Source organism: Sus scrofa, chromosome 2, assembly GCF_054392235.1.
Source record: "Sus scrofa isolate SSC_HxYL_T2T_F1_AM1 chromosome 2, Sscrofa_HxYL_maternal_Yorkshire_Landrace_v2.0, whole genome shotgun sequence".
NCBI lineage: Eukaryota > Metazoa > Chordata > Mammalia > Artiodactyla > Suidae > Sus > Sus scrofa.
Genome location: NC_139384.1, coordinates 106,171,694 through 106,185,291, shown reverse-complemented (window position 1 = coordinate 106,185,291; position 13,598 = coordinate 106,171,694). Strand labels below are relative to the sequence as shown.

Sequence of the window (13,598 nt, the reverse complement as noted above, 5' to 3'; positions counted from 1 at the left end):
CAGTGAATTTCAAAAATATTTTCCTATAAAAGTAATATTATAGTGATTATATTTCTAGGAAATCCTTCCCAACATAGTTACTATATCATATTGCAACTCTTACAATATTAGAGAAATTGATTATTACTGTCATGTTAGCTCGATTGATTGGCATTTCTATCTCAGATGCTAAACACATCTGACACTGCTGCAGTAAGTCACCATAAGGATTCCATCATATTCCTTTTACCTTAACTGGCACTCCTTCACACCAAAGCATTAATTTCCCTTGGTCCTGGGTGTGAACTTTAACACTGATGAAGGCAGTTGGAGAAGTAGGCATGAGAACCTGTGGTTAACTGGAATTTCTTATCAGTGTAAGCATTGAGTGTGTCACGTTTGTTCGAAGCCTGTTTCATGGCCCATATCCTTTTCTAAGGACTCCCAGGTTTGGCTTGTTCCTTTTCTTTTTGGATTATCTACTGCTTGCAACTAGAATTTTGTTTCCTCCTTGAGTTGCAAAGAGCATGCTCTTGTAGAGTATCTTGTCTTTCCTCCAAAACATTCAGCATACACAGTAAAGGTTTTTTGTTTGTTTGTTTTTCTTTTTTGGCCCCCCTGTGACATATGGAGTTCCCTGGCCATGGATCAGAGCCAAGTGGCAGTAGCACCTACTCCACAGTTGCGACAATGCCGGATCCTTAAACCATTTTGCCTGCCTGAGATCAAGGAACCTGCGTCCCAGCGCCCTGAAGACGCTGTGGATCCCGTTGGGCCATAGCAGGAACTCCAATAAAGGTTTTTATTGTTAGAAGAGTTTGCAGAATTATCTCCCCATGTAACTTCTAGCAAACCATAAACTAATTATCTATCTAGCTAACTATCATAAAGATCATTTAGGGGAAAAAATGGGAGCTTCAGATACTAATGATAAATCTGCAATAAATTCTTGGAAGTAGAGAGGTTTGGATTGTGAAGAAGCGATGAGATGGAAATGCTAAGGGGCATTGGAGAAAAAAGGGGAGACTTCTCCACCAGTAGAAGTTACTTATGAGGAAGGAACTTCAGGCTCTCCTGCTCCACATTATAAATATATAACTGTAGACTGCCATCAGCTAATGTTCTAGATAAGGCACTTCTAAGGCTGTGGCTGTTTTTTGTTTTTTTTTAAGTAAATAGAGTTAATCTTTTATCTTTGTGGTAGGTAATACCAGCCTTTTGAAATAGTAATCTGAATTGCTCATAAGTGTGTATGCAGTTTCTGTTTCTGCCCTTGACACCATGGTTAGCTGATTTTTGTTATCTTTTACCTCTTGATTGTTACTGTTTGCCAACCTGCAGTGATCCACTTTGAAAAAGCAAATGCCATAGTTTCTTGCTTTCTTTCCTGAAAGAAAAAGTCATTCTGGAGGATTCTGCTCTACCAAAACTTCATTAACTTGAGTGTTTCTTAAGTATTTTTTATCATTTCTGAAGATTTTGGCTGTTTTAATGGTGAGTATAAATGACAGATTAGAAAATAGTTCCAATTCTTTATGGGCTTGTGTATTTAAGTATAAGAGTTCCATGGCTAGAAGCATTTGTTTCTGGGTACAGTTTGCTCAAAAGAGAAGTCATGCCTTTTTTTCCTCAGAAGTTCTACTTTTATTAGTAGTTAAATTCATTAGTAGAATTTTACTTCTAATGCATACTGCTTCTCCCCTTCTTTCCTCATTGTTTTAATCAACATTAAGACAGTGGAGCCTCACTATAGCATTTATTCCTAGGTGGTTGAGTTGTTTGGATAGGACACATGTTTCATGTTGAATATACTAATCTTTTCCTAATCCAACTTTTAAGACAAAAAGGAAGTGGGAAAGAATATGGATAACTGCAATTAGAATTAATTACCACCAAATATGTTTTCCAGTCAGGAGGGATAGATAAAAAGGCTTTGATAAAATTCATTGTAGTGTAAAGAGTAACTTTAATGGAGACGTTAGTTTTGTGAGATTTAATTTGATCTCAGTTAACATTTATTGAGTATATTCTTGTTTTTGATAGAGAATTCTGTCATTCCTATCAGAAGTTGTTAAGGTCATCATAGTTCTTTCTCTTGATAGTCACTGAAATTTTTTTTCAGATCATAAAATGAATCATTTAATAAGAGAGGATTGGCCAAGTCTCTGAGATAAATTTAAAAAAGAGAGAGAGATTGAACTATTAGAATTCACAAATCTCCTAAGAGAAATTCCTGCCAACCACTAGGTGAGGTGAGGATGCTGGTCAGTGGTCTAGGTATACTCCTTATATTAGCTTAGAACTCAGATTTCCTTTCAGATCGCCTATAAATTTTAGCTCATTTAATTCTTATGTCGAAGGGAGAATTATTCATTCCCGTTAGCAATATCTACGTGTCAGAGGCTTTGATGGTGGCTTAGAAATGGTAAATACATGAGTGCCAACAACCTATTGTATATTTAAAGCATTGCAGTCATAGTCAGAAAACTCTTTTAAGATTTTGGAGATCATTTGCCAACTCTTGTCATTTTGTAGATAAGGAATGAGTCCTAGAGAGGGCTTTTCTAATTGCTGTACTATAGCTAGTTAGTGACAGAACTACCTCAATTCCAATGCGTGTCATTATTCAGCATATTAAAATATTCACAATGAATACATTTTTTAAAAACTGATATTAGGGGTACACATTTAGTTTTCTTGGCTTTTGTATATGGCTTAAAATTTAGAGATATGTTGAAATTTTTGTTTTAAATTTGTTTAACAAAGCTTTATTAGTACGCTTAGCAAAGTTTTAATTTTTAGTTTTCTTGAGAGAAAGTATTTGCAACACATATTGCATTAAATTGTCTTTAAAAATAGCTGGATTAAGAGTTACCACATGGTGCAGCGGAAACTAATCCATGAAGTTGTGGGTTTGATCCCTGGCTTCGCTCAGTGGGTTAAGGATCCAGCATTGCCGTGAGCTGTGGTGTAGGTCGCAGATGTGGCTCGGATCTGCATTGCTGTGGCTGTGGCGTAGGCTGCCAGCTGTGGCTCTGATTGGACCCCTAGCCTGTGACCCTCCATGTGCCTTGGGTGTGGCCCTAAAAAGCAATAAGATAATAAAAATAGCTGGATTGTTTTTAAAAAGTAGCTACAGCTCTTCCTCTGAGATATGTAGAAAGCACAGTATATTATCTTCAGATCTCTTGAGTGAATAATTTTCTTCTTTATGCTAAATCAAGTTCAGTGTTTGATATGTATAAGAACCTGAATGTAGCAAAGAACTGTGGGCAAATTTATGCTTTATCCTTTTATTTCATCTTAAAAGTAAATATTCAACTTGTATTGAAAGCCTGTCTTCCCAGGCACTTTTCTGGGAGTAGGATTGGGGTTGAAAAAATTAGATGAATACTGTTCTAGTGGGAGAGAGACCCTTTAATCACAACTGAACATAGTAAATAAAGACTGTTTTGGCATTGTGCATATATTTTTTAGAAAGGAAGCTTTTATAGAGGAACTGAATGTTGCGAAATGAGGAAGAATTGGTTTGAACAAGGAAGATGATTTGTAAATGTCAAATATAAATTTGTTAGTTTTGACTAACAGCTTCTTTGAATATAGATCTGTAAGGATATTTTCTGTAATGTCAGAAAATACTCTTAAAATTAAGGAAGAGTGGCAGAATTTAGGAATGTCTTCTTCCTTTGAATCTTTTGTTACTTATTAATATTACAATAAAACATTTATGGCTTGTTTTGGCTAGAGATAAATAACTTGTTAACATCTTTGAAAATACTTATTCTTCATCAACATTTTAATGATTATATGGTATTGCTTTGTATGAGATACTGCATAATTTATTCAACCTACTGTAACTGGAAAATTATCTATTAAGTAAACAACTATTAATTTAGCACTATTATGTTAAATGAATATGAATTATATTTAATTAGCATGCCCTCTGTTCTTGTGAAAAAGTGTTTTTATCTTTGTTGGTCTTCCACTTTGCCTTATCAACTTATATCTTAAGAAAAATACTTTAAATTTTTTTCTAAGTTTAATTATTTCTGAAAAATGGCTTTGTATCATCATCTTCAGCAGAAAGTCTGGAGCTGCTGTTTTTGAATATAGTTATGTCAATTTCATGCATTCTACTGAGTTATGGTCTAATTAAGATGTTTAGGATGTACCTACGCGTTTTATTGAGGGTTTGTGGCTTTTGACTTTATTTTTATCTTATTTTATTTTATTTAAAAAAAATTTTTTTTATTCTTTTTGTCTTTTTGCCATTTTTTGGGCCGCTCCCATGGCATATCGAGGTTCCCAGGCTAGGAGTCTAATCAGAGCTGTAGCTGCCAGCTTACACCAGAGCCACAGCAACGCGGGATCCGAGCTGCGTCTGCAGCCTACGCCACAGCTCACGGCAACACGGGATTGTTAACCCACTGAGCAAGGGCAGGGATGGAACCCGCAACCTCATGGTTCCTTGTCGGATTCGTTAACCACTGCGCCACGACGGGAACTCCAGACTTTGGTTTTAAAGTACATTTAATTTCTTACTCTGAATTGGAAAACAGTAAAATATTTCAGCTTGTACTTTTTACTTCAAAGAAATTAAAAACACACTGCAAAACATGGATTTTGACCAAACTAATTCTGTAACATTTAAATTTAAAAGCCCACATGTTTTGAGTTCAAATCATAGTGTTAATAATTATGTTTTCCGGAGTTCCCATTGTGGCACAGTGGTTAACGAATCCGACTAGGAACCATGAGGTTGTGGGTTCGATCTCTGCCCTTGCTCAGTGGGTTAACGCTCCGGCATTGCGTGAGCTGTGGTGTAGGTGGCTCTGGCGTAGGCTGGTGGCTACAGCTCCAGTTTGACCTCTAGCCTGGGAACCTCCATATGCCGCGGGAGCGGCCCAAGAAATAGCTAAAAAGAAAAATAATAATAATAATAATTATGTTTTCCAATTTCCCTTCTGTCATTTTATTTTCTATGTATATTATATACATACAATTTTATTTGTTGTAGTAACAGTTTGAATTATATTAAATTGCTGTTTTGAAGGTCAAAACAGGTAAATATCTCATTTCATATGATTCAACCAATGTCTGTATTAAATATCAGTAAGTGACTTTGTATTAGCTGCTTTTGTATCAAAACCTTTTGTTATTTTCATTTTATTTGTTCAGCAAAGGCCTCCTCTTCTTATTTTCATGTCAGTTTACTATGTCTGTAGGGGTGGAGCTATGGTATAAAACCAGATAAAGGCTATGATAGATTATGTAATCAACCCTAGGATTCTAGAGATGGTCCATGGGGAGGAATTCTCCTTGCTTATTCATGATTATTTTATGTTTTTGCCTGCTTTGGCATTGTATGGAAGAATTTCTCTTCTGGGTGAAATGTAGATAGTCTTCAATTTTATTAAAGAACCTATTGGCTATAATTGTCTTCAAAAACACAGCATCAGACCTTTTTTCTCAAATTTCTAGACCTCTTTTCAGTCACATTGCCACGATCTTGACTTGGTGTGGTTATTCTCTCAAATGTTGTCCACTTTGATGAGTTTTGCTCTTTTGACCAGTAACTTAATTATCCTGCAGACTTAACCTCTAACTCCAGATCGGTCAGATGTTGTACCTAAGCTACTGAGTCATATAGACTTAGAGTTGCTTGGCAATTATTTATTCAATTCTTACATTACTTTTTTGTCAAAATTCTCACAACTTGTTGCCCTCATGGGCTTTTGTTTTACAGCTCAACTCTCACCCCATCATGGTTTTTAGGAAATGATCTGAGGACTTTGAAATGATACATATAAGTTTTCCAAAATGACGATATCCAGTGAAAGCAGGGCATTAAGAATCTTGATCAGGTTTTTCCCTACCCTAGTCATGTAACCTTTGAAGACCTCAGCTTTTAAATTTAATACATCTCTATACCTTTTTGTGCTTCTGTTCAATAGGAATAGGTCTCAAAGTTTTGCCTTCAGTTTATGCCTTTGGTCTCATCTATTTCTTATTCTTAAGTGGTTAAATTCCCATAATTTACCCCTTTTCTACAATATTTAGCACCTCCCTTATGTTGGTTCCTTCCGTTTTGCCTTAAGCATGTACATTTTACCCTTATAAAAAATATTTTTATATGTGAACCATTCTAGTATGTCACATTTTACTCTTGTTACTTAATTTCTCCAAGGAATAATTATGCCCATCATTCCCATCTTATCTTTACATAATCACTTAAATTTAATCCTTACCTTTGCAAGTGCCGATACCTTCCTTGCAGAGATAGTAATTAATCTCATGCCTAATTCCTTTTTTTCCCCTTTAAAAATCATTTTAATTCTTTTTTATTTTATTCTTGTTTTTAAAGCTGTTTTAGTTCAGACTCTATGGTATTGGACTGTTTCATTGGATTTCTAATTTAGTTCTTTGCTTCCAATTAATTTTACCCCTTCACTTTATTTTTCCACTATGGTAGCAGAGTTATCCTTCCAAAATGTATTTGGTTTAGTTACTTGTAGGCTTAGGATCCTGGACTTATTTCTAAATACCTGTGGAAGAGTCCATTGTGTGGAGCCCATACCATGTGGATGTGCTCATTATTTGAGCTCATGCCATTTACCTTCTTTGTACAAATAGGTATATCTGTCTAAACTTCTCTTCCTTCTCTGTTACTTTGACCTTGTAACACTAGCTTAGATGTCACCTCTGTGAACATCTTTCCCAGCTCTCTCTTGTATATTTAATCGCTCCCATTCTTGGAATGCTCCCATAAGACTTGGTGTACTGACCTTTACCGTATCACTTATCACATATTATTTGTATGTGGCAGTGAGGAGTAGCTAACATTTAAAGTGATAAAATCAACATGTGATGAAAATCAACATGCAGTGATAGAAAGTTGTCCCCTCACCTTGAACTTAGGTGAATTGTTCCCAAGACCTAAGACAGAAGAACTTATGAACTGTTTCCAGGACCTAAGGTAGACTAGATTGTAGCTTAATCAGTGGTGTTTACACATCAAAAGATAGATGAAATTTTAGATGGATTTTTGTCCAAAAAAAAATAGGATTGGGAAGTAGTATTGTCATTTGAAAGTTTAGAAAAACAGTTTAGGTAACTAGAATTGAACATATTTACCCAGAACTATTTAGGATTGAGGGTATTTTACACTCCAGTGGGTTCTCTGTATTCATTCAGCACTGCCTGAATGAAATATCCCACATTGCTGCCTTTTGCTCTAAATCACTACTTATCAAGCAACCTGCTTATAATTTGACTTTCAGGGTATCATTAAGACAATAATTGAATGGAGCACTTAGTGAACTTGAACATTTAATCTACTTGCTAGCTTATGTTTCACTGTAAATTAATTGATAAAATTCCAAACCAGATTATTGCCAGCCTGTCTCATGTAGATTGGTTGTACCAGAAAAACATGTTTTGTATGTGTTCTGAATGGCTGAGGATGAAGCTAAGGTTCTGTCCTTGGGAGGCCTGTCTGAGGCTTGTTAGGCCACTTCCTTTAGTTTTCCATGGCCTGCAACTTTTCAGTCAGTGGCTCTAGGGTTCTATCAGTCATCCAAACTAAAACATCCTGAAATAAACTTTGAGACATTCCTGTTTTAGTCTGTAGTTGTTTTCCTTCATGTGTAGTCACACTCAAAGTTGAATTGGTTTTATACTGATGTACTTTTATTTTGGTTCTGTCCTTCCTAGTTTCAGCTGCTTCTGCAGTAGTCTTAGGTTTTCTCTTTAATTATTCAATATATGGCTCTAATTTTCCTTATATGTTACTTGCATTATTTTATTTTCCTACCCCTGCCTGTTTAAAAGCCTTCCAAAGTGATCTTCGTAAACACTTCAGCTCAATACATCCTTTTGAAGACTCTCAACATTCTAAAATTCTGTTTTTATCTGATTTCTCACCATTTTTTTTTTTTTTTGCTTTTTAGGGCTGCACCCGCGGCACATAGAGGTTCCTAGGGTAGGGGTACAGTCGGAACTACAGCTGTCAGCCTCTGCCACAATCACAGCAATGCCAGATCCGAGCCATGTGTGTGACCTCCACCACAGCTCACTGCAATGCCAGATCCTTAACCCACTGAGCGAGGCAAGGGATTGGACCCGCAAACTCATGGTTCCTAGTCGGATTTGTTTGCACTGCGCCACAACAGGAACTCCACTCATAGTTCTTTGTCATAAACTAAAGTCTGCTTTGGTTGAGCTGGGCTTTTTGCTGTCCCATGGTTACTCTGTTCACATTAGTCCTTTAGCCTGAGATTCCTTTCCTTGATTCAACTTAGTCATCTACTGTATTCAACTTTTGTATCTATTTTTTTGACTTTCAGTACCTTTGTTAATACTACTATGCAATTCTGTGCTCCAGCATTGTCTTAACATATTTGTCATCACCTAATACTAGTCTTGGATTTTAAGTTTTAAGCCAGATTGCTTTGTTGTAAACTCATTCATTCATTCATTGATTCAACAAATGTCAAGTGCTGTACTCTGTGCCTTGAATTATTCTTAATGTCATTACTCTGAGTATTTGAGATTTAACAGTCCTTGAAACACACAGGGCCTTTGCCAAGTTTCTAATAATAATCAACAAGATTTTGGAATGTTAGGCAGGCAGCCTGTACTTGTTAATTAAATTTTCATTTGCTTTTCCTATTTATAGGTGTCATTTCTATAATGACATTATTTGGATTTATAGATTTTTAACATTGTTTGAGTGAGACCCTAACTCATTTGTCACATAATATACAATGATTCTATATGGTTCTTATCACCAAAGAAGAGAGGCAGCACCCCTCCCTGCAGTACTGCTACTGCCTTTAGTACAGGTCCTCCTGTCATACCTGGGTGTTGTCTTAGTGCTGCTGGGCTATCCCTCATCCAGGCTTTACGTGGCATCCAGAGCAACTTTTTTTTAGTGATCTGATTATATTACTTTTCATGGGTTTCCTTATTGTTTTCAGGCTAAATTCTAAACCTGTAAGTTTTGCCCTTCAGTATCTGGTTTTGGCCTATTGTCATCCTTTGTGAAGCAGATGTCACTGATGGTTCACCAAGCTGAGTCCACTGGGTCTTCTCAAGCTTTACCTTCCAAAAGGCCCCTTTTTGTCCTTAGTACTTCTTGGCTCTGTTCTCATAGAATCCTCTGCCTGTCCTCACATCATTTTGTATTGTAAGAGTCCATTTACTCTCCCAGAGGACTGGGTGCTCATTGATAGCAAGGATGATGCTGTGTGCAAGTGGTCTAATGTTCAGCGCATATGGTTTGTTGCTCAATAAATGTTCACTTAATGCACTGAAATGACTTAGTGGAAAAAGCATGTGGTTGTAGATTAAGGGTCTGGGTTCTGGCTAAGTCTGTGACTGAACAGTTTTGTAATCTTGGCTCTTTGGACCCTGATTTCTTCATTTGTGAATTGTTCAGAGATGGTTTATTTAAAGGCTCAAAGTGTGAATTCTAAGTTTTATGTGAATCTAGATTGAAATAACAAAATTTTCACTTTCTTTTGTAGTAGAAGTTATTTGAGCATCTGTAAGAAGTCATTCTCAGCATGTCTAGCTATCTATTGCTAAAAAGTATAAAAAGTTAAGAAACCAAAAACAGAAAAGTTATTGGGTAATATTCTCTTTCCTTTTTTTTCCCTTCGTCCTTATTCAGGGAGCTGATAATTAAAATCATTTTGGGTGGTTTGAGTCCCAAGCATGTATTCAGATTCATACATCCCAAACATGTATACTTTGTTTCATCAGTCTGTCATCAAGAGAACTATTTTAATGTAAACAAAGCAAAACAGAATGTCAGCTCCACTAAGGTTGACACAGACTCCAAGTTTGAATTTTAAAATAGCAATGTATTCGTACTTAAGTTTTGTTTTTTTGGGGGGGGGGTTGTTGTCTTTTTAGGGTGGCACTCACAGCCTATGGAGGTTCCCAGGCTAGGGGTCAAATTGGAGCTCTAGCCTCTGGCCTACAGTACAGCCACAGCGACATGGGATCTGAGCTGTGTCTGCAGCATAGAGCACAGCTCACAGCATCACTGGATCCTTGACCCACTGAGCAAGGCCAGGGATTGAACCTGAGTCCTCCTCATGGATAAGAGTCAGGTTCATTTCCGCTGAGGCAAGATGGGAACTCCAAGTTTGCAGAGTTGTATTTTCGGTATTGTCAGGCAATATAAAATATTGCTATGAGATATATTTTATTTCTTTGGAGAATTAATTTCCCTTGGTAAGAATTTTAACCTACGTATAAATAGTTACTAACAAAAATTGAAATGATCATTCTTCTGTAGACTAAACGCAAATAACTTTTTCTTGATTTTCATGGCTTCAGGTTAATAGAGGTGGAAAGGTTGAAGCCTAACTTGCCCCAGTGTTTTACCCTTCTTGGGTGCTTATAAGCTGTTTCATAAATGACTTTACCAAGTTATAATTAATCAAGAGAATCAAGTCCTAGGGGCAGTGAATCCAGACAGAAACCATCTCTTGGTCAAGTTATTGTTTTGAAGCTGTAATGAAATCATTAAGGCCACTTGAGTCAATGACCCATTTGGTTGTGTGTTTGAGGCTTCAGCCATGATGGACTTTATAGTTTCCTTCCATCTCTACCTAGTTTAATAGTTTTTTCTTTAGGAATTTTTTTATGGTTAATTTACTTAAGCATTCTCTTTCAATTAAAAGTAATGAAAAATATTCAGGAAATTTGGTTTTTAATTTAAATGTTTAAAAAATTCTGTTTTATGTAAACTTTAACATACAAAGACACTAGGTTGGTCAGTAAAGGCAGGTTATTTAAATAGTTTGTTTTTAAATTTCAAATCATTGTCTCTTAGTTAATGAATTGAATACTTTATATTTTAATATGTTAATCCCTGGCATGTACACTAATTTTCAATTGCATAGTAATGTGTCAAAAGTTGATATAAGTTTAGTGTTGATACTCTTCAAATTGATAATTAATAATTCTCTAAAATATTCGCCATCTTGGAAATATATTGCCAAGACTCTTTTCTAAATATATATGAAAAAGAGTAACTTTGGAAACAATTTTCCGCATAATTTTAAAATTACGTCTCCAAAAAATTACATAGATAATTTTTTGATAAAAGCAAAATATTTTCTTTCAATACCACATATATAGTCACCGAACAGATTCGTTCTAGGAAGGATTTATTTATTTATTTATTTATTTATTTTTGTCTTTTTGCCTTTTTCAAGGGCCGCTCCCGTGGCATATGGAGGTTCCCAGGCTAGGGGTCGAATTGGAGCTGTAGCCGACGACCTACGCCAGAGCCACAGCAAGGCAGGATACGAGCCACATCTGCAACCTACACCACAGCTCAAACCCACTGAGCAAGGCCAGGGATTGAACCTGCAACCTCATGGTTCCTTGTCAGATTCGTTAACCACTGCTCCACAACAGGAACTCCCTAGGAAGAATTTATTGACTTCTATTAGAAAGTAAAAGAAGACTTTTTTGTTAAATATAATATTAATTATATTTTGTTAAATATAATACATTTTTGTTAAATATAATGCATTTAACACAGTATATAGATTAGGTTTTGAGGCAGTATTTTCAGCTTTATTTACAAAGATGGAAATAGCATAGTAAAGTGAATGGAGTGAAATTACATTTTTGAATTAAACATTTTTTGGTCAATCATTAATTACAACATTGAGAATGGTATTTGGTTTTCTCAGGGTTGATAGCTTTAGTTCCTCCTTTACCTCCATACATATATGATCAGTCTCTAAATTCTGCATTTCTCCTCTGAGTCCCAGAGATAATACTGTCATTTCTGGTCTGAATCATTGTAGAAGCCTATTTGATAGTCTTAATTCTTGTCAGTCCAGTTTGCTTTTTGTTTGTTTTTGCCTTCACATAGTTTACATTCTTCAGTAGTGGGTTTATCAGCAATATCTCACTATGCGTAGTAATTTGGAGGAAGACGATAGAGTTTGGCTTGGTGCCTCTTCCTCCCAGTTCATCATAGTCTATCATGTATATCTTCCAGGATCATTCTTTTCTAGACTGAAATGTCATTTAATGCCTGTAACATTATTAGATGTGACTGATAAATGATTTCTACTATTAAGAAGCTTACACTCTAATAAATTGTTATATACGTTTGTGAGAGATTGTACTAGATGACCTTGACGATTTTGTGATACTATCACATTTCTATCAAGGCTAGATTTAGGTTCGCTTTGTCCACAAAACTTTTTTTTCCCTGACTAAAAAAATTATCTTTTGCTTTTAAGTCTATAATCTCAAATAGACTAACCTTCTGACATACTAGCTAATATATTTCTTAGCCTTGTTCTGCCTGAAAGAGTTCTTTGTAATGGCATTCATTGTATGGAGATTGCAGAACTTCTATCACAAACTACACAGAAAATAGAATAGTAAATTCAAGTGATAGGAAATGTGAAAGAAAAAAGGCAAAAATGTAACCTTTGATGTTAGATGAATGTAAAAGTGATCTGAACCTTAACCCAATTGGTAGGATTTAAGGCATTAAAATATCCCCAATGAAACCAGAGTTGAGGTAGGTTACAAAGGCATTTTAAAAGCAGTCCTGTTTAAGAGCTGTTTTACTTCCTTTTTTTGAGAACTGTCTGTACATATTTTTCCTCTTTTTAAATTAGGTACTTGGTCTTTTACTAATTGATTTGTAAGAACTCTTTATATAATATTTAATAAGTAAATTACCCTTTGTGATGTGAGTTACAAATGCTTTTTTCCAGCTATATCTTTTGACATTGTGTATATTGTTCCTGTCTGAATCAATTTGATTTGGTTTTTCTAAAAATCATATTTTTAGAGCAATTTTAAATTTGCAGCAAAATTGATCAGAAAGTGTAGTGTTCCTGTATCCTCTGTCTTTATACATGTGTACCCTTCCCCACTGTTGAAATATCACATCATGGTTATACATTTGTTACAAAGATTGATTGGATAGTTTGTTAAAATCAATGAAATTTGATTTTTTTTTCAATATTTTTTTTTAGTTTTTTTTTTTTATCACTTAGAAAACACGTCATTTTTAAATTGTGTGATTCCATTTATTTTGCTTTTGAAATTTTTTTTTTTTGGTCTTTTTTTTTTTTTTCTTATTAGGGCTGCACCTGAGGCATATGGAGGTTCCCAGGCTAGGGGTCCAATTGGAGCTGTAGCTGCCAGCCTATGCCACAGCCACAGCAACGCTGGATCCTTAACCCACTGAGCAGACCAGGGATTGAACCTGCAACCTCATGGTTCCTAGTTGGATTTGTTTCCCTTGCTCCATGACGGGAACTCCCTTTAATTTATTTTTTATAGTGAAAACGTTTTTTGAAAAGCCTTCTCTATTCTTGACATTTAAAAATATTTATCTCATAATAGTACTGATAAAAATGACTATAACAACAAATAGTACTACTCCATATTGACTGCTTACTCTATACCAGATACAGTTCCTAACCACAGCTGATTTAGTAGGCAGGTTGGATTTTTAGCTTCATTTTACAGAAGAGAATATAGAGGTATAAAATGTTTGAGTGACCTATCCATAAGTCATACAATTAGTAGATAACAGATTCTATCCCAGGTAGTTTGAGTCC

At 35.5% G+C, this 13,598-nt stretch overlaps 1 protein-coding gene across 10 annotated transcripts in view; it reads left to right on the top strand.

Annotated features, from left to right (window-relative positions):
- The window catches only part of TMEM161B (transmembrane protein 161B), a 124,095-nt gene that overhangs the window by 7,486 nt on the left and 103,011 nt on the right, over positions 1-13,598 (top strand). The window contains exon 1 of one of the 10 annotated variants that reach the window (XM_021084517.2): positions 12,524-12,544. The exons of the other annotated variants lie outside the window; for them this stretch is intronic. The gene's annotated coding sequence lies outside the window, so the exon portion shown is untranslated. Of the gene's footprint in view, positions 1-12,523; positions 12,545-13,598 lie in introns of those variants that run through there. 10 annotated transcript variants of the gene reach the window in all.